The sequence below is a fragment of the Equus quagga genome, chromosome 14, assembly GCF_021613505.1.
Source record: "Equus quagga isolate Etosha38 chromosome 14, UCLA_HA_Equagga_1.0, whole genome shotgun sequence".
NCBI lineage: Eukaryota > Metazoa > Chordata > Mammalia > Perissodactyla > Equidae > Equus > Equus quagga.
Genome location: NC_060280.1, coordinates 8,180,562 through 8,202,795, shown reverse-complemented (window position 1 = coordinate 8,202,795; position 22,234 = coordinate 8,180,562). Strand labels below are relative to the sequence as shown.

At 37.8% G+C, this 22,234-nt stretch overlaps 1 long non-coding RNA gene across 1 annotated transcript in view; it reads left to right on the top strand.

The window, feature by feature from the left end:
- The window catches only part of LOC124225113 (uncharacterized), a 125,126-nt gene extending 103,018 nt beyond the window's left edge, over positions 1 to 22,108 (top strand). Inside the window, exon 4 of the long non-coding RNA XR_006884993.1 lies at positions 21,767 to 22,108. This is a non-coding gene — a long non-coding RNA (uncharacterized LOC124225113). The remainder of the gene's footprint in view (positions 1 to 21,766) is intronic.
- The last annotated feature ends 126 nt before the right edge of the window (positions 22,109 to 22,234 follow it).

Here is a 22,234-nt window from a genome sequence, read left to right as displayed (position 1 = left end):
TTCTCCCTGAAGCCCCCCAGCACATAGTTGTAGATTCTAGTTGTGAGTGCCTCTGGTTGTGCTATGTGGGATGCCACCTCAGCATGGCCTGATGAGCAGTGCCATGTCGGCACCCAGGATCCAAACCTCTGAACCCTTGGCCCCGAAGTGGAGTGCGTGAACTTAACCACTGGGCCACAGGTTGGCCCCAATTAATAAGATTTAAAATATAAAAGTAAAAGTAAAAATAAATTTTTGGCTATTCAAATGCCTTGCTTACTTGTAATGAGCCAATTAAAATATAAGTGGAAGACGTTTTAAACTAGAAAATCCTAAGGGGCTGGCCCCATGGCCCAGTGGTGAAGTTTGCACCATTCCACTTCGGTGGCCCGGGGTTCGCCAGTTCAGATCCCAGGTGTGGATCTATGCTCCACTTGTCAAGCCAAGCTGTGGCAGGTGTCCCACATACAAAAGCAGAGGAAGATGGACATAGATGTTAGCTCAGGGCCACTCTTCCTCAGTCAAAAGGGGAGGATTGGCAGCAGATGTTAGCTCAGGGCTAATCTTCCTCAAAAAAATAAAAATAAAAAAGTAAAACTCTACAACCATGAACTTCAAAGGTGCAAAGGGCCTTTGCTCTTTCCCAGAAGTTTTACCTTTCATTTTTTTAACTCAGGATCTTATTCAGCCCTGAGAATGTCTAGTAGTGTCAAGAAGAGATTCTTAGCAATAAGCCTTGCCTTCCAAATCGCAAAAGGCCATCCAGACTTGACTGAGTGCTTTGGACAGAGCCGAGAGCCTATTTTGTGCATAGTTCAGGATGAGAATAAAAAAACGTTGAGGACAAGGTTATGCCCCCATCTTTACGTAAATATAGAATACCTATAAACACATATATTGGTTTATTGGGTCCTAATATTCTGCTGAGAGTGTGATGGCACTGGGAAGTTATTTTAAAGGATTTTATTTTCCTCCAAAGGTTGGTGTGAGTCTCTTTCTATAGATTCTCACTTAGCCATTGTACTAGAAATCTTTCATTTTAAATGACTTTGTGTGCGATTCAAGCTCCACAGTATTAGACTGCTAAATATTATTTGTGTCAAATTGTTCCAGTATATCAATACTGTGATTTTTGTGAAGAAATGAGCTGGTTTCATAATTAAACAATCAAACCATTTTTCTTCATTTTCCGAGAAATTAAAGAAGCTCCTAATAAAGGAAAGTTTTATTTTATGCAAATAACTGATTTTTTTTTACAATATAGTGAATGTCACTAAAATTTAAAATTTATATGACTTTAATGAATATAATAATCCAGGATAAAATTTTTAACTTATGAACTAAAACATTTCACTACAGTAACTAAGTCTAATTATACAAGGGAAATCTCAACAAACATGATCATTTTACATAGATTCTATTAGAAATTGCCTGAACTAGTTAATTAGAGAAACTCCGAACTATAGAAACACAAACAAATTAACGGTATATACTTCAGCTTCTCCTAGGGACACTAAATTTAACGTAAATTTAGAACACTAATTGCTGCAGTTAGAATATTGCTAAAAATACTAGCTAAAAGTACAGGTGTCACAGCCATGACAAATGGGTAAGTTAAATAGTATTCAACTATGCAGGCAAATGTCAATGCTTAATTGGTGGAGCATTATCATATATTTACAATAAATAAAAGAATCATCATGCAAATAAGTCCCAAAACAATGAAGCCAATTGAATACAGCCAATTATTTTATTATCAGTCATTTAAAACCATTTGGTCTAATTTAAAGATGCTTCAGTGAACATACATTTACGGGAATAAAAATGTAGAATGGCTAATGAACTAGGAAAATTGCACTATTTTAAAGAGATGAATAAAATGTATAAAACGTGTTTTTGTGGAATATATCTTAGATGTGAAAATACCTTAGAACTTTATTTTTTGTATCATATAAATTACTTTTAGAGTTGGAGGTGATTTTTGAAATCATTTCTTTTCTTCTCACAGTTAATTCCTCATCTCACAATTTAGTGGAACCACTAGATGTAAACACACTCCCACAGTCTCTTTCTCATGAATTTTGCACTGACTACACCATGTAGCTTTTCTTTCTGAAAAATATTCAATAATTAATTGAATATAATTAAAATACTGTTCTACTCCAGTTGCATTCCATGGTACGTAATATCCATCTTCCTTCTGGTCCCCTGAGTGGGTTCTAATGAGAAAGAAAAGCAGTTTAAGAACTTTATTCACATCAAATGCAAATCACAAGGTTTCAACGTTGTATTTTTTTCCTGAAAGCTAGATACCTCTGTGAAATGACTACCCCAGTAGATTATAAAATAGGTAGATTTAGAAAATATGATTTACTCCATTGTAGTGATTAACAAATGTCTAAAGATATTCACAATGCAAGGTGAATGTGGTCAGGTGCAAGGAATACAGAATAGAGTAAAGTTACTGCACCGTTCCAGACCGTGGTTTCTTTATATTTAGAATAAATTGGATTAAATGCTTTCTGTGCTCCCATTAGGCTGTCAACTCATTCTCAGTTACCCAACAAATTAAAAAATTAACAAGACTGGCATTAACTTAGAATTTTCCAACTAGACTCAATAAATAGTCCTGACTGTGTCACAATAAAGGCAATGATATATTTGATTAATATTTTGAAAGGGAATTGTAGAGATAAAAATATCATCTAGTGTTTCAAGGACACACATACTACCAAGAGCAATAATAGCAAATGGTAAATGGTGATTTTTGGAAGATGAGCAAATGAGCTTGAATGGGTTACTATTTCAATTAAAACCAACAAACCCTAACAAAAGCAAAGTAGAATAGGAATTTATTGAAAGGTTTTAAGTGTTGTGGGGGGGAGGTTTCCTTCCTTCTACCCTTCTTGTGTTTTTATGGCTGGACTAATAATAAAATTGACACAAGACCAGATTAACAGGAGAAAAACCCAGTTTAATACACATGTACTGGAGATCATAGAGAAAGGATGCTTGGAGAATGAACCAAACAGGTAGTGTATATATATTTTATGCAAGGAAATAATAAGTTTGTGAGAAATGAAGCACAAAGAAACTTAGGTTTGAGGTATGTAACAATAAGGAATTTAAACCGAGTTTAGTCTTGAGGTAGTAAATAAGCAAGGTTTGTGTATACAGGCTGCTTGGCCCTGAATTGTCTAGCTCTGGTGAAAAGGATGCAGGGCGAGCACCTTTTCACGGGTGAAATTATTTCCTACTTTCAGGGGAAACAGAGACAGGAGAGTCAGAATGCCCTTTTTGCTTCTCAAGTAACTTTAATTCAAAATAACCAATATGCCCTTGTGGGATATTTTGGGTGGCCTGCCCTGAGCTCCAGCAGTGTACAAGGTATTTAATGGGACCTAAGAGTGAGGAATCAGTTAGTCCTCGCAAGACGGTTGGAAACAGAAACTGAAAGTCTCTCAGTTATTCATTCAGTCTCTCTTGCCTCTGCATGCCTCTCTCCTTCTGCATTGTCTGACTAGGTTCTTCTAAGAACTGGCTTTCTCTGCAAGAGCCAGAAGATATCTGAGTCATGACTCAAAATTTAGTTCTAATTTTCTGCAGAGCCTAAATGACCATCTCTGAAGAGAGATATTACTTGGTTAGTCGGGTCAGTTGTCCACCCTGCTAGTCGGCTATGATAAGTGGAGGTGGCATCACGCAGTAAAAGTCTGACAGCTTAGGGCTCATCTCTGACCGTATGCGGTAGGTAACTCCTAGAACAGGGTAATGGTTCTTGGATTGAATGGAAAAATATGTATTATGAGTATTTTTTTCCTTCAGTTCTGAGCTTACTGTACAGTGAAAAGGTGATACTGAAGAAATAATTTTGAGGGGGCCGGCCCTGTGGCCTAGTGGTTAAGTTTGATGTGCTCTGTTTTCATGGCCTGGGTTCAGTTCCCAGGTGCAGACCTACACCACTTGTTGGTGGCCTCGCTGTGGCGGCGACCCACATACAAAATAGAGGAAGACTGGCACAGATGTTAGCTCAGGGCGAATCTTCCTCAAGCAAAAAGAGGAAGATTGGCAACAGATGTTAGCTCAGGGCGAATCTGCCTCAGCAAAAAAACAAAAAAAAGAAAGAAAGAATTTTGAATAGATAACTCTTTAGAATAATAGCTAATTTCCCACCCACCATTCTTTATTTGTGGAGGCATATTTTGCCTAATCACACTAATTTATGGAGGAACAAGAAATAATAACTCCATTTAATGAACTCTTTATTATATGCCAGAAACTGTGTTAAATACCTTACACGTAATTAACGGAACTGAGCATATAATTGTTTTGTGAAGTGTCTCATTTCTCAGGCACCGTTCAAAGGAGTGGAAGGTCCATTACATGAAACATTCAATTGCAGTCGTGGTGCATGTTCACAAAAAGAAGTAGAGGGTGCGATGGGAAAGGAGAGTAAGGAAATTTATCTTATTTGATGCTCAGTGACCATGTCAGGTAATGTTACGGATGAGGCATCTGACATTTAGCACTATTCACTTATTTACCCAGTGTCCCAGGAGGATGGGACAGATCCTAGATTAGAAGTCAAGCATCCCTCAGACAGAAGTCCTTGCTCTGTTCTAATGAGGAGATATTACAATTTGGAAGTTGCTGTGATGCACACAGAATCAAACAAATGGTTCTTGCTGGCACAGACGATGGCGAGAACTCAGGTCGGTTGACTGAATCACGTTCCTTCTGCTTGTGCATTTCCTCCATGGAAACAAAGGAAAAGTGCAGGAAGAGTGGGTTCAGGTTCCTCATAAACTCAATTACCAAGAAGTGCCGAATCGACTTAGCTTTTGTTACTAGCAGTTACATGAAAACCTCATGGCCACACTTTGCTCTAGATTTACTTTTCTAAGAGAAAATCAATTTCTTGTAAAAGAGGGGCTGGCAGAGACAGAATATTTTGAATTTTACTAACACAGAGACATTTAAGGGAAGACAGTTTGATGTCTTGTATTTAAAAAAATGAGATTCATTTCAGTGCCACTACCATTGTACAAATAAAGTAAGGAATGTCTTTGCTTAAAAGCTCTTGAATTTTTATATCTTTTACAATAACAAATTGTTGCACTAACTTCTGCATTTTTTTCATTGCTGAGCATAATCCAAAAACTCAAATGATTGTCTATGATTAAATGATGAATCTTATTCTCTATGAAAGAATTGAGTTGTTAATTAGATGACGTATTTCTTATATAATTTTAGAATTTTATATTTTTCCTGTTTATTTTGCACAAAGAAGTTCTGCTATAAATTCTTAAGATTATTTGTCTTAATAAATCACTCTTCTGCAACTTTGTAATAGCTACTACTAATAGCTAAAATTTAATAAGCTACCACATGTTCAATATGTCTCAGTTAGTAAAGCAGCAGCCAACAGGACTTCTGAGCCCACATTCTAACAGGGCACATGCATGTTTCGAAGTAGTACTAAATTTATATATTCAAGTAAGTTTACTTTTTAGTAATAAGAGGAGAAACTATAGAGAGAGTTTCTCTCTCAGTGCTTCATTATTTCTCAATGCCTTTTACTTTCTGCCTGGCTTTATGCTCTGAGTATGATGACATAATTTATTCTACATTCCCAGAGTTTACTATGAGAGGTTAAGAAATATTCAAATACTTCAAATATTCAAATTTTAAGTATAATAAAAGCAATAAGCCATATTTAGAGCTCTTACAAATTTTTTCTCATTATTTTAACTTCAGTATTGAGATTATCTTAATATGTGGTCCTTTTACTTTTAAACTGAGAGATTTTTAATGCTGAATGAAATCTGGATACAGCATGATCAAGAAAAGTCATGTTCTTTCAATTATTCCAAGATTAAATTAATGGAAATTGTCGCATGTCATGCTTTCCTGTGGTATTGCAGAATGATGATACATGTAGAGACATTAGAAAATAATCAAACATTGAAAGCGAAGAATATAGTCAAAACCTTTTCTCCGGCAAGTTTACTATAATCTCTATTTACTATATTCATTTTTCCAAATAGCACTTTTCTATCTGGACTGAGTTCTTAAGTGAATTAGACGGTGTGTAATAGTAATCTTTTGGAGGTCAAGAGTTGAATGTGTGGTTATTTTCTTCTAGAGTTTTGAACCCAATGTGCTGTGAAACATATGTGCAAAAGTCACTAAGCCAGTGGAGTGGGCTCTATCTCCCGGGAGCGGAAGAGAGTAAGGAATTAAAAGGGCAGCAAGTGAAACTGCTTGGGCTGAAAAATCCAGCTTCGACACTCACTGGCTCTGCCAATTTGGGCAAGTTAACACGCCTCTCAGCAGTTAGTTTCTTCATCTGGAAGGTTTGGATAATACTACAATGTCTTAATGATTTTTGGTGGCAGACTCAATAGTGGCGATTCAATGTTATATAATGTCCATAAAGTTTATTTATTGCTGTAATTATATGTCCAGCATCATATCTCTCTATGGGTTTGTTTTCTATATTCATTATTGCGTATTTCTTAACACCTTTGAAAAGATGAAAACTATGATCCTTTGTGAGAATTCTCCAATAAGAGAAGGCCACTTGTAGAGGTAGAAATGGATAAAATGTAAAGATCTCAGATCACTCTGACTAAGTTAGTCCACCCAGTATACTTTCTCTTATCTCTTTTGATACAATGTGTCACAGTTTTAGTTTTACGTACTTTCAGTGAGATTTTGATTAACTACTGGGCTGAATTTGTATGATATAAATAGTAATAATAACAAAAGTGATAAGAATTATTGCTGCTATTTATAGAGCCAAGCCATATGATATCATTTTGTATCTGTATACATTATATCATGAATTGAATGCGGTGTGAACTATAATTACCCCTGTTTTATAGAAGAGAACACTGCAGTTTGTTAGCCGTAAGCGTGACAGCGTGAGAAAAAGAGTTTTGACTCTTGAAACTATCTGCTGTGGATCCAAATAACTTTCTCCCTTTCCTTATTTGTATAAACGTATTTCAGAAGTTGGACTTTCATAAGTTGCTGAAATCCATTTTTATGTATTTTAGATGAAAATAGCAGAAGTTATGTTTTTCATCACTTTTTTTCCAAAAGGAATTCAATATCAAAGTTCACATGTATCATGAAAAAAAGAGAGAGTACAGGCAAAAGCACAGAATCTTCATAGTAAAATGTTAAGTATTTAATTCCTTCTGATTTAGAACATTGCCCATATTTATGAAATATGCATTGTTCTCTTCAATCTTTAAAATTAATAGTTTTTATAAAATGAGAGTCATATTAAAAAATTGTCTGAATCACATTCTCCAGGAACCTAAATCTATTGACATAAAACAGTACAAGATGTATACAGTTCACTCTGAAAGGATTTTTATTTCAATTAATTTATTTGAATAGGTATTGAATGTTTATAAAACTAGATCCTTTTTGTGCCTTTTTGATGCATTTTGGTTTTTGTTCAAACCATAATGAAGGCTATAAAAGACGCCCTGATAAAGTGTTAGAGAATTTCAAGAGAGAGAGAATTTCCTTCTAGCAGGGTGAAAGGAATTTTTTTGTATATTCTGTTGTTCATTATTTTAAAAAATGTCTTCAGTGCCTTGCTCTGTGCTCAGCACATAGCAGGTTCTCAATTTTTATAACATGACTAAATGAATTAGAGATATGGATCTGCGCAACAGAGTATTTATTCAAAGAGAGAAATATGTAAAAGCAATCTCAGAAGCAAAAACCAATGGGGCAGCTATGGGGGAAAGTGTCTGTGTCTATGTGTTCTAAGTGGGAGAGTGAAGGGTGTGGGGTGTGGTAAGAATGAAGAACCAGAGAGAAGAGTATTGCACTAGAATGTTTATGGATTCTCTGTGTAGCAGAGGTAGGAAAGGAAAAATAACTCAAACTGATTTTATAACAGTTTTATTGGGATATAATTCACATACATACAATTCATTCAATTAAATTGTACAATTCAATAGTATTTAGTATATTCACAGAATTGTGTGACCATCATCACAAACAATTCCTACATCACTTAGCTGTAATACCAATGTCTCAAGGTTATTATAATTAAACAACACGTACACAAATCACTCAGTAAAGCATCTGGCTCCTAATAAACATTGCTGAATAAATGCCAGCCATATATTGTTATTCAAGTAAATCAGAAGTGACAGAAAGTCGGGGGACTGTTTCTACAGTGATCTGTACTCTGATTGCCATAGTCAGTTAAATTTGGAGCAGAATCATTGGCCTGCCTCAAACAATATTCAGGAAACGTCTATAAACCAGTCATTGAAAAATGGATCTGTGGGGAACAGCAAGTCATCTAATCTAAGGAAATAGCTCAATTGACAGCATACCCGGAGAGGGAGGGGCTCACTACCAGGAATGGTTCCCCAGGTGAGGTCAAAGATCAGACAGCCGTTCAGGCCTCCTATGGCTTCCTAATGGTGCAAGGGCCTCTTCTGACCTGTCCCCTAACTGGCAAGAGATAAAAGCTTTCCCTGTGTTTTTTCCCACCAAAGCTCTATGGTCTTTGAATTTCAAATGTAAGAAGAGACAAGGGCAGCTGTCCACATTCAGTGGCTTATGACTTAAAATGTTTTTGCAGTCTTGGTGAGAGGACTAGCTATCGAAAAATCTTAGCAAAATGATGGACAGAAGATTACATAAATTTCAGTTCAGTTAGGATTGTGTGTGTGTGTGATCACACCTTGCACGATGTCATTCAGGGACATTGCTGTTTTTCTTGTGGTTGCTAAGAATTCACTGTCCTCCCAATGGGGGATACAAGCAAATACCTGAAGCAATATCATTTAGGGATCACCTGGTCTAACCCCACTTTTCAGTCTGACTTTCCAAGGCGACACACAAAGCTACAGGGAGAACAAGTGTTAAAAATCTGTTTAAGGAGAACTTCGGGAATTGTGGTGTGAGGAGCTCGTAAATCATCTCCCCAGGGGAACTACCATATCTCGTGAAAGTTATAAAAGAACAACCATTTAATGTCCTAGAAACTATCCTAATGACAGAGTGAAGACACATACTATAGACACAGATCACAAATGTGATACATGGAAGAGATAAATGAGTTTTCTTAGTGACCTGGGAAGAAGAAAAACAATTTACATTTATTGGATATTAACCATATTTCTGGCAGTGTGCTAGGTGTCTTTAATATATGTTATTCAGTTGAAATCTCACAAAAACTCCCAGAAGTTACTGCAAGTTGGTTGATTCCGTAACTTTTCCTCAAAGGGAAAGATTGATGCATTCATGGGATGACTATATTTATTGAGCATCTTCTATATGCCAGACATTGGGTTTGGTCTTGGGGATGCAGTGTCCAACAGATGGACACTATTTTTGTCTTCATGACTTTCTGTGTAGTGGGAGAGCAAAGATTAAACCATCATATAATTGACGATCTATTTACAATGCGTTACGTACAGTACCACAAATATAACGAATACATCAGATAAGTTATTGACCACTTAATATATGCCAGGCACTGAGCTACTTTCTTACCTGTGTAAGAATCTTACGATATATTCTATGATAGCCAACACTTATGTGACAGGTACTGTTTTAATACTTAAACCTATAACTTAGCTACTATTGATATCCATGGTTTACAGCTGCTGAAAGCAAGGCTAATGAAAGTTGGGAACTCACCCAAGATTTTACAGAGTCAATAAGTGGAAGAATAAAGCTTTGGTCCTAGGTATATTGTCTCTAAAAGCTTAGTTGTGTGTGTATTATGCCTATAACTTCTCAGTTAATTGTCCCCATCAACATTATGCAATCTGTAAGCAGCAAGGCTGGCGCTCAAAACCCTGTGTTTTGGCTTCAGAACCTACAGTCTGAACCTCTGCCAGCCGTCAATGTGTGAGTAAAACAGAACAGACAGGGCTTGGTGTTGTGAGACTGATAAAGCGGAGATGTAACCCAGGGAAGGTGTCCATCAGGAAGGGACACTGAGGATGAGGCAGGTGAGCCGTGTAGTGGCTGCTTAGTAGAGGTGGGAAGAAGAGAAGCAGTGTGCTGGGGCGGAGGAGCCAGGGTGTGAAACTCTCAGAAGTGGGAAGGCACTTCAGGCATCAAAGGAAGGTCGGGGCAGCCGGTGCACATTCAGTGGAGAGGGAAGTGGAGAGATATGAGTCCGGAGAGACAGGCTGCTGTTAACTCATTGAAGATTGAAACAACAAAAAGAAAAAGGGAAAATTGATCAACAGTTTTAAATAGAGTCAGGTAAGGATCGTATACCTCAAATTCTTATTTCTAACCACTGTTGCATTTTTCCAGTAATTCTTAGATTCAACTTCACTTCTTGCTTTTCATAATTTTTCATCTGCTCTTTCAACTTTAAGTGTGAGAAAATTTAGGAAACTGATATGGGAGACTTCTATTTCTGCTCAGTAGTGAGGAGGAATCTACATATTGGATTTGTGTGTTTAGAGGTTTCAGTGAAAAGCCTTTAAACAGTGTTCATTGGTGGATTGGGGGAAAAAAAGGTCTTTGCTCATCTGATGAGGACATTTGGTAGGAAATCAAATATATTCCACATAAAGACAGATTGCTGGACCTGAAATTGATATTTTATTCCAACTTTATGTAATGAATATATTATTTTATGACCTGTCAACTGTTTAGCCGTTGTTATAATTCTTACGTACAGAACACTGATTTCGTCTTTCCAAAAGAGCATCAATTATTTTTTCTGGACAAATTTCACAAGAACTCTAATTAATGAGTGGAACTACTTGCTTGTTTGCCTTTATAAAATTCTCTTAAAAGTCAGCCCTCCTTGGAATAAAATAGTTTATAATTAGAAATTCAAATCAGCCATTATACGATATTTCCATTTTGCTTATTTTTGATACACATGCAAGTTAGCGTGTCCAGGCAAAAAACGATCAGTGGCGTACTAGAATATTTATCTGGTACATTTATGTACCAGATAGCTTCCCAAGCTTTTTGGTTCCCTGTTTAAATAGTATTTTAAAACAATCTACAATAAGAAAAATTTCTATATTAAAGGTACATACATGTTTATATACATACAGACGTGTTGTAAATAACAGTTTCAATAAATATCAGAGATGAAACGAGCGGGTGCCTTGGTATCAGATTTAAGATGGGAAGGCTCTGACATGTAACTTAGTTGTCACTCCCACGCTGTATCTAAAGATCACTATGGGCTAAAAAAGAAGAGATATTAATGAAATGTTCACAAAAATGTGTTTTTGAAAGTAGGTCTTGACACATTGAGAATACAAAGCCGAATCTTTATAGCTTTCTATCTGCCCCGATTTCTACACATTTATCTTCTGGGACAATGATGCCAGATGACCCAGCTGCTGCTGTTCTTCCCTCCACGCTTTTGCTTATGCTGTTCCTTCTGCCTGGAATGCCCTTCCCAGTCTCCACCTTTCCTCATACTGTGCCTCTTACCTTGTTTTAAATTTTCACTCAAAAGTCACTTCCTTTGAACTTTCCATCATCTTTCCTCTTCCCATAGATCATTTTATCTTTTGTTATAGTACAACTTGTCTCACAAAATGGTGATATTTATTTATATGCCTATCTTCCTCAGGACTACCTTCGAATATAGGAAACATGTTCTAATCATCTTTGTATCCTTCATTTCTAGTGCAGTAATTAAGACAGTGGTATTTAATAACTGTTGGCAGAATGAAATTAGGATGAGTAGCTGTGAGGGAGGCAGGCGAGGCCAGGTGTGTGGAGTTCCAGCAAGGGAGTAATATGTGCAAGAGAGCACGTTGTGTTCTGGCCACGAATCCAGCATGTACGGAAGATGTTTGAACCAGACTACAGGAGGAGGAGGTTGAACAGGGAAGCTGGGGCTCCAGCCTGTTCAGGGCCTTGTGTACTTTGCAGTGAGATTGGGGGACATCCAGAGACAGGGAGGAGACTTGGAAGGACTCAAGCCGGAGAAGGAGAGGATCAGATCTGCATTTTGGAGAGAGAACCAGTTGGGGGCATGGCTGATGAATTTCATTTGTAAGACAACAGAATTAGAAAGACTAGCTCAGAGCAGCATTTTTGTTAAAGAGGAGCAGATTAGTTAGAAAGACACTTTGAAGATGGAATCTGCAAGATCTAAAGAGGATACGTTGCTTAGAAATTATTTTCAACATGGCCTTTCTGATGTGGTCGGATGGTATGTAGTACCATACCAAGCAATGCCTACTGGGATTTTCAGTCAAATAATGAGCATACTATAAGTGGACAAGGCTGTGTGCCTGGCTGGACAGCATGCTTCACGAGGAAAAACCACAGGAATTGCCTTCCACCACCAACCACCACTCTCCAATAACCGGCGTCTTGGATCCTGTCTTTTTGGGAGAGGAGGTGGGGAAAATTCAGTTTGATGCCAATGTTTTCAGGTAAACTCAGCTGTCTTTTATTCTCAATTTATGGAGTCATTAAAATGCCATTCCTGCATTTAGGGTTTTGCCTTGAAATAGTTTCAATACACATCTTTAGTTAATGTATATCAACTCACCAAATTAATTTTCATCAAAACAAATTATTTATTTCTTGAAAGAAGAGCCATCCCTTTCTCTCTCTAATCTTAGCACTCGACACACAGTATGCCATCCCTTAATGAATGTTTGCAGAATGAATGAATGATGGACAGGCAGGTAGAAAGTTGAATGAAGAGTGAAGAAAGAAGGACGAGTAACTGCCTTGTGATTCCAGCACCAAGAGGCATGAAGAAGCCCCATTGGCTTGATTCTCATTCCTCTTCTCAAACGTTGCTGGTAAAGGCTTTAGTTTACTTTTCTTATTATTTTCATATAATATTTTTCTCAATACTTTTAAATAAAAGAATTGTGCTCCAAAAATACAACTTTCAAAATTTAGTGGCTATACAAGCCCAAATTTAAAATATCTATTTATCCTTAAAATAATCATTGCATCAAAATCTAAATGTTCTTTTCCTTCTGTCATTAATTTAACAAATATTTATTGAAGAACTAACATGTCCGCCATGCAGCTGTGATGATGATGCTACGTGAAAAGACAGAGTCACTGTCCCCAAGCAGTTTATGATTTTGCAAGGAGAAAGAAACGCACATCAACTTTTTCCTACCAGTTTAGGTAGCATATTCGATTGCTGGGGCTGCCATACAAAATACCACAGACTGAGGGTCTCAAATGACAGAAATGAATTTGCTCACAGGTCTGGAGGCGGGAAGTCCAAGAGCAGAGTGTTGGCAGGTTTGATTCCCCCTGCCGCCTCTCTCCTTGGCTTGCAAAGGGCCGTCTTCTCCCTGTGTCTGCACGTCGTTGTCCCTCTATGTGTGCGCATGTCTCATCTCTCTCTCTCTCTCTGTCCAAATCTCCTTTTCTTATAAGGACACCAGTCACGTCAGATTAGGGCTCACCCTAAAGACCTCACTTTGACTTAATCATCTTTTTTAGAGACTTATGTCCAAGTATGGTTACATTCTGAGGTGCTGGGGGTTTCGACTTTGGCATAAGAAATTTGGGGGATGCCATTTAGCCCATAACAGGTAGAATATAGTATTTGGCCCATCTGAAAAGACAAAGCGTCTCAGACTCTCAAATTAAGCCTGAGAATGGTCTGATAATAATAATAATTCTGTGCTGCTGAAGATATAGTTTTTTATAGCTTTCCTCTCTCATTGTGTCTGCTGTCTGCTCTAATAGAAGTCGTAATCATTTCTACAGCTTCCAACTGAGATGTCATGAACAAAAAAGAGCAGGATTTTACAAAGGCATCAATGTCTGCAGCAGATAAGAACACAATACGAAAGAAGCCAGTTTTCAATCAGAGAACTTTGCCTGAGGAGTGAGGACAAGGGACCGGCAGATGGCAGGATGGTGCATGAAGTACATCTGTGGAAGAACCTACTCCTGCAGGGCTCCTCCCAGACACCCACCCACATCCTTCCAGCAAGATAGGAGCAGGGCTTTGTTCTCCAAGGAATAGACACTTACTCTACATACGAATTTGCTTTTCTTGCCTGCAGTGCTTCTGCCAAACCTGCCATCTGTGATCTTAAGGACTACCTCATTCTCCATCCTGATATTCCATACAACATGCCTCCTGACAGGAAATTCGTTCTATGGAACATAAAGTGCAGAGATGCTCATGAAATTTACTGTGCTTATGATCCCCAACACTTGGAAGCAACTGGCCTGATACAATGGTGCCCTGGCCTTCTGAAATGCCACTGGGGCCCAGGGAAGGCCAGCCCAAAATATTCCACAATGGCATATTGAATTTTTTAAATTAAAGTTAGTTAAGAAACAGCCAGTGCAAAAAGGACACTCTGACCCTCCTTTGTCTCCCTGAAAGCAGAAAATAAATCTCCCAGGTGAAGGATGTCCTCCCTGTGCGTGAAGGCTGACAGAGACGTCCTTATTGCCAGAGCTAGGGAATTTAGGGCTGAGAAGCCTGCATAAACAAGCCCAGTCACTTTTCACTAATTTGCTACCTCAAGCCTAAACTCTCCTTAAATGCCTCACTAATCACATACCTCAAATCTAAGTTTCTTTTTCTTGTCATTTCTCAGAAATCTGTTGTTTCTTTGTGTAAAAAATGCACATATATACTGCCTGCTTTGTTCTCTCTCTGAGCATCATTTCTCTATGGTCTCCAACATGTACCTGTTAAGTTAGGTTTTTCTCCTGTTAATCTGGTCTTGTGTCAATTTTATTATTAGTCTAGCCATAAGAATACAAGAAGGGTAGAAGGGGAAATTCCCCCCCCCTCCCCCGACAATGCCAAGTGGATGACCAAACCTTTTGGGCCTGGGTAATGACCTCCAGGATGTGATATACGGCCTACAGCAGTAACCAACATATGGTGCTATTTCTCTCATAATGAGTATTCACAACTTCAGGAAACAGGGAGAAACAGACATCACTATTCTCACTACTATCCTGAGGGATCTGTTAACATTACTATTGCTGCCCATACTCAACACCTCTGGGCTCTGCTTGTCTTAGTTCCCAAGGGGCAGATGTTTAAACCAAGGCCTACATCAATAGTTCCATTAAACTCAAAGTTTAAACTACCAGTTGGCTTCTTTGGGCTCTTCATATTAGTGAATCCACAGGCCAAGAGAGCACTGGTGTTCTGGCTGGGGTGATTGATCCTGATTATAAAGGAGAAATTGGTTGCTAAGACACAGTGGGGGAAAGAGAAGTATGTCTGGAATGCAGGAGATCCTCTGGGGTACCACTTTGTATTCCCATACCTAGCGATTAAAGTCACTGGAAACTGAAAATAATCTAACACGGGAAAGACTCTCATGACCTAGACCAAACTATGACTAGCCAAGGTGCTTGCTGACGGCCAAAGGTGGTAGAAAAATGTAGTTACAAATATCAATTGTGATCACATGACCAGTGGCAGAAATGGGAAGTGTGATAGTTACGGATAGTTTTCCTTAATTTGATACGCATATGCTTGGGTCTATGTTAACTTTTTAAATCTTTTCCTCTTAAATTTGCCTAATATCTAACATAGGAAGAATTAATAGCAGTTAATTTGATTTACAAGATACCAAAGAGGGAATGTGACTCAGGTAGAAGAGGGTCACGTAAGGATGGATAAAGGACTTTGTATCTTATTGTGAGGAGAGGGTTGTACAAGAGACAGTTGCATTATGTTCTATGGAAGCAGAATTTTGCTATTGTTTTATTTAGAAGTTATAAGTATGGTTAGCCACAGAGCATTGTCTGATACAGCACTGGAAGGTGTGGGGATGGTGCAAACGACCAGGCAGGGTTCCGCTCTGCTGTCCACAGTCGCTAGGAGTTGGAATCGACCCACAGGACTAACAACAACAAACTGGTTAATAAAGGTGTATTATGTGTATAATAATATGTATTCTAGGTATATGTATATACAGGTATCTAGGTATATGTATAACAATATGTTATGTGGATTAAAGGAGTATGTCAAGTTGACAAGAGGTGAATTGTTCTGCAATTATATTATGTCAACTTAGTAAAGCCAGGACTACATTTCCCAGAAATCCCTTTCCTTAATCATTCTGGATTAGCGTGAGCCAGATTTTTTTTGTGAAAATTGGATGAGAGTTGTGAAATAGCAGCTGTATGCTTTTTACACTCGTAAGTGAGGTTAAAGCAGGTCACCAGGCACAAAGCTGTTTACACGTGCTGTCACTGACCAGCCGCTTCACTTTTTTGGTGTGGACCTGCGCACCTGCTCTTTTAACCTTCTGACTCATGGACTAGGTCTGTGTTTTCCTCTGAGCTAAAGGACGCCAGCTGCTTCTGCAAGACAGCCTCATCATCAAATTCGGAGGCTTCAAGGCAGTTAGAGCTCAATGCAAGTTCCAGGCTGTCCACATGGATTTCACGTCTCACAGCTTCTTTCTAGTCATTGCTGTCCCCACTGGATGTCCTCCTTCCTTCCTTCCTGCCCGCCCAGCTGCCTTTAGTCTGCAGCATCAGATAGAAAATAAACAACTTCCCCAACTCTATTTAGCCAGCTTCCTAAATTGTGTAAGAGCCAATCCCGGTAATCAGGTGTATGTGTGCTTCTGCTAGTTCGGCTTCTGTGACTGAATTCTGACTGATATGGTTAGTGAGAAATTTTAGAGCCAGTAGGAGGAAGCTTTTATTTTTAGTGTATTGTTCTTTTGCAATCATGGAAAACTGAAGTTAAATATCTCTGTGTGTATCAATTTATTATCCTGACACACTATGTAATTATTCCCTACCCACTGTTTTTTATCCGTTTTTAAGACAGAGAAATACTGTGAGTTTTCTCATTATTCAAACAAATATGACACTTGCACAGCTGTGGGAAATACATTTTAACTAGAATTGACAAAAGCCAATTACTTCATTTCATTAAAAAACCATAAGCCTTCTCTCACCACTTTAAAAAATGCAAAGGTGATCGTTTTTAGAAATGTTCTATGAATGATCAATTCTGCTATTTTAAAATTGTTTCAAATTTTGAAACTTACTTTTGTCTTAAATGCTCCTTCAATCTCAGGCTCTGTTTCCCTTCTCATTATTGGTCGTTTCATTTTATTTTGAAAAACGAACAGAGTGTGAAGAATTCCATCCTGACTCTGGTCATTCTTACAATGAAACATTTTCAACATTTTGATTTATTTTTCGCTCTCTAAGTCTGTCCCCCGAGTAGAAGTTCTGTTACTGACCACATTAACGCATAAAGGGAAAAATATGGGTTTGGCACCTGACAGTAGTTCTGTCTTCCAGCTCAAGATTATATTCTCTTCCAGATTTCAGTTATTGTGGGAACAGATGGACAGTCAGCCAGTAAATGGTCTGCTATTGCGTTTATTACCTTATAAAGCACAATGAACTCATAAATACTTTAATTTGAAATTGTTGGGCAATAGCTGAACTCTGACTGCTTGTCCATGGTGCTGTAGATGCATGGGAGCTATATAATTCAGATAAGGAAAAAAATGGTAACATACAGAGAGTGAAGGCCCAGGGGATAATTATAATGCTGCATCTTATGAAAGAAGAAAATGAAAAATAAGCCGTTTAAAAAACACAATCATATATTGCATTGTGACATTATACAGAAACCGTCTTTATATATCAAAGAAAATTTTACATTGGAAAGCATAACTTTCTATGTTTTAGAAAATTTCTCTTTTGTCATTTGCCTAAACAGCCAATAATTCAAGTCGTAGTTGCACTAAGTAAACTAAAAATTTGGGAGATTAAGACTCAAACTTAGATTCTCATGTCCACTGTTTCATTCATTGAAAACTAAAGTTCTTCAATTTGCAAGAATATCATCATGTAGCCAAGGGATGAGAGTATAATCATCAACTGATTCTTTATTAGAGTTATGTATCTCTTTGAAGACATTAAAATAATCTTTTCAAAATGACAGCCATTCTGCAGTTCCAAATACATCATATGCAGATCCACCTGCAGAGTATTAAGTGCCATATATTATGTAATGACCCAATGTCACATATTGAAGGCAATCATTAAATCTACTTTTCTAAATTTCTTCTTTTGAATACAGCCAGATTTAAGAATTTTTAAGAATGACTAGGATGCTTAGGAAATGAATAGCAATGTAATTTGTAGTCCCTTCAACAATTTTTTTTTTTTTAACAAAATGAGCTTTACTTGCTTGAGCAGCAGTAAATATGCATGATAGTTCTTGGTACTATGGATTTCATACCTACAAATCTCTCATCTGTTATACATTGAAGACACTACAATTTAGAGGGATTCCATGATACTATTTTTGCCAGCTTTATATGCTGTTCTTCACGGACCATAAAAAAAAGGGGCTGTCCAATAATTTATTGCCAAGTGAAAGGACAGTCATACACTGCATGAGGACGTTTCAGTCAATGACAGGCTACATATATGACAATGGTCCCATAAGACTACTATCATATAGCCTAGGTGTGTAGTTGGCTATACCATCTAGGTTGTGTAAGTACATCTATGATGTTCACACAAAAACGAAATTGCCTAAAGACAATTTTCTTAGAACATATTCCCGTCACTAAGCGACACAGGCCTGTATTTTAAAAATAAAGAGAGGTTGAAGAGAAGACAAATATATATATAACAAAGAATGACAGAAAGAAAACTTCAAAAATAATGCACCTAGGAATTTTCTCTCATCTTAGTTTACTAAAGTTAAATGTAGTCACAAAAGGAATACTCAGTAATAAAGAGAGTTGAAACTGGAGAATTTCAGCTGTAAATTGTGCTTGACTTCAGAGTTTAGATGATAAATTTTCTCATTACATTTATTTTTCTAATTCTATAGCTTGACTTAAATTGATAGTAAAATTAATTCTCTTAATATAGACTTTTCAAAACATTTCTTGCTTCCCAATTTCTACACATTCTTTACAGATCCGATTAATCCATAAAAACCTTCTGGCCCTTCCCCCTAGAAATCAAAATCAGTTACTAGTCCTACTTAACTCACACCACATTGGATGTTATTCTGCCTTGTGTAATATTTTGTTGCAGATATGGCTGTTACTCTCATTAGAAAAGATGTTTCCTCAAGGCAAATGTTCCTTTCTTCCTTTCTTTCATTATTTATGGAATTATTGGTGGGGAGGGGGGTCCAGACAAAGAATGTTTATCTCTCTATTCTTCACAACACTATGCATTATGCAAGGAACCAACTAACAGGCCAAAACATGTAGCTAGAGCAACATGAGATGGTTACTCTCAGGAGCTATTATGTTGCTGATGATGTGTGGTCCATCCAATCAACAAACGTTTATCATGCTCCCAGCAAAATCATGCAAGGTGCTGTGGCTGAAACAGTGAGCAGGCCTGACCTGGCCCTTGCCCTCATGGAACTTGCAGTCAAATTGGAAAGACAGAGAAACACGAGTAAACATACAAATATATAGGAAGATTACAAATATAAAGGAGGATTACATATGGAGTTACACGCAATATAGTAAATAAACAATGGTGTGTTTTGAACTGTTGATATTTGTGGTAAGAAATTTTCTTATTCAGGAACATTGTACATCAATCCAATTTCAGGTCTTCCTTTAAGGAATTTAGTAAATTTATATATTTTGCTCCTAATAGTCCTGTATCTTTGAGTTATTTTATTCTTAGATATTTTATTGTTTTACTCACTATTGTAATGTGTATTTGGTTTTTTTCTTTAATTCATCTTGTTTCAGGCACATTAATTCTTTTTTTATTTTTTTGACAAAGTGTCTTTGATTTTATAAACATACAATAATATTATCACTGAAGGATAATACTCTGTATCTTTTGGAATATTCCAAATAAGAGGTTACAGTCTTCTTCACCACAAAAATTATGGGAAAAAAATGGAAAGCCAAAAGACAAGCACTGAAAACAGAAAAGAACATTTCAACACTTCAATGACTGTAAAAGAGTGAGAAATCTGTAAAAGATGGGCTCTATATGGAATGATACAGGAAAGTCACAAAAATAGGACCAAGGTAAAAGACGAAAGCAGCTCTGAGACTGGTCTATATCTGGAGGTGACGGGTCTGAGGAGCTAGATGGAGCCAGAGGGACCAAAAGAGGAACAGCCAAGACAGTGGACTTCCAGGGTCTGTTTCTTACTTCACTACCCCACTTCTTTTTCTCATAGCTCTTTTCAGTGCTTGGGAATTTGTTATGTTGCTATATAATGTTGGACCTGATAGTAGCTACTCAATAAATTATTTGTTGTCTGATTAATTGACTGACTGATTTATTAATCCCATTTTATTTTCTCTGATTTCCTTTGTTGTTATTTTTCCTACCACTTCCTATCTTTTCTTTGATTAGTTTTTTCTTTTCTTTTCTTTTCTACTGGATTGCAAATTAAACAATGACATTTTTTTCCAGTGACAATTTAGGGATGAATTTTAACAAATTTTTAAGAAACAGAATTTCCATCTTATACTTACTCTTTAAGCATTGGAAAAAAGAGGAGGAAATGATGAATCACCCTTCTCCATCTGGATGATGTTGCCTTTATCTTGATTGAAAGGAGCCCAGAGTCATCCTGTGATGGCTAAGCTTGAGACTAGTAAATTTCAAAGGGGCGCCACATGAGTTGTGAGAAATAGATGAATGTCAGTCTGAGAGACAGCATCTGCACATCCACAGACAGGAATATGTGCTGGGGAATGCCAGCATGGTACAACATGATCAGGTCCTTATGGATTCCCAGGAAAACTCTTTTCTTTTTAAAGATTGGCACCTGAGCTGACATCTGTTGCCAGTCTTTTTTTCGTCGTCTTCTTCTCCCCAAAGCCCCCCAGTACATAGTTGTATATTCTAGTTGTGAGTGTCTCTGGTTGTGCTATGTGGGATGCCGCCTCAGTGTGGTCTGATGAGCCTGCCAGGTTGGCGCCCAGGATTGGAACTGGGGAAACCCTGGGCTGCCGAAGCAGAGAGCATGAACTTAACCACTCAGCCACAGGGCTGGCGTCAGGAAAACTCTTAAGTGCTCAAAGAAAATGTTGTGAGACCAGGGGCCACAGTAGCATGCAGTCATGAAGCCGCAGGAAGGCGAGTCACTGGGGGCTTGATTGACGAGTGTCTTTGGAGTTTAGGGGTGACAGAAACCTCTAGGTGGTGGAAGAGGCCACAGGGGCACAAACTCACCTAGGCTGGGGAATAGTGAAGTGCAATCGGCTCCCTGGCCCGAGACTTTGACACTCAGGCTCTTTGCCCTGTGGTTGCCACATGGTTCAAGGTGTTATTTTATAAATTACTCATTAGTTAATGAATTTGCTAAAAGCACAAGACAATCTGGTCAGAATTGAGGAAGAATTCCACAAATCATGCATGCTGTAATCCTTCACAGCTCTCCTCTCATACTGCCAGGTCAGCAATGGCACCACATTTTTTAACCAACATTTCTGTCATCAGAGATATTCACATTTTTTCCCTTTCATAAACTAATGATCTTCATAGCAAGCTTGATTTCCTAGAGTTCAATACGTTTACCTTTTTAGACCACAGACACATTTTTAATGGCTCTGATTCCTGTTGCAGGTATGAACATCTTCTCAATAGGTATGTTTTGCATTTAGTTTTGGATTTTTGCATAAAAGATAGATGGGATGCTGTGATCTTAGAAGACAGATAACGTACCGTGCTTTCTTTAGATAAACGACAGCCGTAGAAATGGGCTATCTGACTACTGGGAAAGCAGTTGACTTAGGACCCCAGTGGCTGTGCTCCGAATCCACCAGCACCTCATTCAGGCCAATCATTCTTCCAACAGGCTGCTCACAGGCAATGACAGGACAGCAGGAGACTACGGTGAGCCCATTCCTGGAGGGTGACTTTGGCTGAAGGACTCCGTGATGGCCTTGATGAAATGTCTTAGAACTGCACTGCCAAAGGAGATGCTTCTCCCCAAACCCCCTTCGTCCCTTTCTCTTCCACATACATCAAACATGCATTCATCACTGCCATTGGCTCCCTCACCGTTTACCTTCACAGGCAGCTCACCTAATAAATCTCTTGCACATGTAATTACATGTTGGTGTCTGCTTCCCAGAGGACCCAGACTAAAAACAGATATGAAAATTGCTCTGAAAATATAGGCTTCAAATCTGTTTTTGGTAATATTTCTGGAAACATTCCTTTTCTTCTCTTAACAAATTTTCAGGTAAAATCACATTAGCTTTTGAAATTAAAGTAAGAAATGAATAAAACTTGGTACAATAATTGCCTTGATGTGCTACGT